At 41.9% G+C, this 1801-nt stretch overlaps 1 pseudogene; it reads right to left on the bottom strand.

Moving 5' to 3' along the window:
- Nucleotides 1–507: 507 nt before the first annotated feature.
- LOC123981635 lies at nucleotides 508–1389 on the bottom strand (annotated as a pseudogene).
- Nucleotides 1390–1801: the final 412 nt, after the last annotated feature.

Here is a 1801-nt window from a genome sequence, read left to right as displayed (position 1 = left end):
GAAGGAGAGAGAGAGAGAGAGAGAGAGATGGAAGGAGACAGCCTACATAATATACACACATTGGTACAGACAGTAAAGGTGATGTTGCTATAGACTAAATGAAATATGGTACAGATATTTATAGTAGTGTTAATGATAATCGCAATGTTAATAATTATAACAACATTAATAACAATAGGACTAGTAACAATAGTTGTTGTAGCAGAGGGTGTCGAGCAGGAACACGGGGCAGCAGGTGACCCGCAGCCACAGATCCAGACTCCACAGCTCTAGAGCCAGAAACACCTGCAGGAAGTGATAGGAGGAGAGAGGAGAGGGACGAGAAAGCACAAGACTACCGGAAAGGGGAGAAGTTGTGTTAGTAACATGCAATAATGGGATGAGGTTGCATACAGAGGGAGAGAAAGTAGAGGAGAGAGGAGCTCAGTGCATCATAGGAAATCCCCCGGCAGTCTAGGCCTATAGCAGCATAACTAAGGGATGGTTCAGGACTCGCCTGAGCCAGCCCTAACTATAAGCTTTATCAAAGAGGAAAGTCTTAAGCCTACTCTTAAATGTCGAGACGGTGTCTGCCTCCTGAACCCAAACTGGAACCTGGTTCCACAGGAGAGGAGCTTGATAGCTGAACGCTCTGGCTCCTAGTCTACTTTTGGAGACTCTAGGAACCACAAGTAACCCTGCATTCTGGAAGCACAGTGCTCTGGTGGGGTAGTAAGGTACTATGAGCTCTTTAAGATAAGATGGTGCCTGACCATTAAGAGCTTTGTAGGTAAGAAGAATGATTTTAAATTCTATTCTGGATTTTACTGGAAGCCAATGCAGAGAAGCTAAGACAGAAGAAATATGATCTCTTTTCCTGGTTCCTGTCAGAACACGTGCTGCAGCATTCTGGATCAGCTGAAGAGTCTTAATGGACTTTTTCGAGCAGCCTGATAATAAGGAATTGCAGTAATCCAGCCTAGAAGTAACAAATGCATGGACTAGTTTTTCTGCATCATTTTATATTATATATTCCTGATTTTCGCAATATTACGTAGGTGAAAAAAGGCGGTCCTTGAAATTTGCTTAATGTGAGACTTAAACGACATGTCCTGATCAAAGATAACTCCAAGATTCCTCACAGTGGTGCTGGAGGCCAAGGCGATGCCATCAAGGGAAACTATATCTTTAGATAATTCGTCACAGAGGTGCTTAGGCCCCAGAACAATAACTTCAGTTTTATCTGAGTTTAACATGAGAAAATTGCAGGTCATCCAGGTTTTAACATCCTGAAGGCACATTTGAAGTTTAGCTAACTGGCTTGATCGATAGATATAACTGAGTATCATCTGCATAACAATGAAAGTTTATGGAATAATTCCTGATAATATTGCCTAAGGGAAGCATATATAAAGTGAAGAGGATTGGTCCGAGGACAGATCCTTGAGGAACTCCATGTCTAACTTTGGCGTGCATGGAGGACTCATCGTTAACATGTACAAACTGAAATCGATCTGATAAATAGGACTTAAACCAGCTTAGAGCCTTTAATGCCAATGAAATGTTCCAGTCTCTGCAATAGGATCTGATGGTCAATGGTATCAAATGCAGCACTAAGATCTAATAAAACCAGTATAGAGACAAGTCCTTTGTCTGATGCAATAAGGAGGTCGTTAGTAATTATCACCAGTGCTGTCTCTGTGCTATGATGAGCTCTAAATCCTGACTGAAAATCCTCAAATAAACTATTGCTCTGTAGAAAGTCACACAGCTGTTTAGCAACTGCTTTCTCCGGGATCTTAGAGAGAAATGGAAGGGTAGA

The sequence above is a fragment of the Micropterus dolomieu genome, linkage group LG13 (assembly GCF_021292245.1).
Source record: "Micropterus dolomieu isolate WLL.071019.BEF.003 ecotype Adirondacks linkage group LG13, ASM2129224v1, whole genome shotgun sequence".
NCBI classification, from domain to species: domain Eukaryota; kingdom Metazoa; phylum Chordata; class Actinopteri; order Centrarchiformes; family Centrarchidae; genus Micropterus; species Micropterus dolomieu.
Note: the sequence above shows the minus strand (reverse complement) of the source record. Positions and strands in the feature narration are given on the sequence as shown.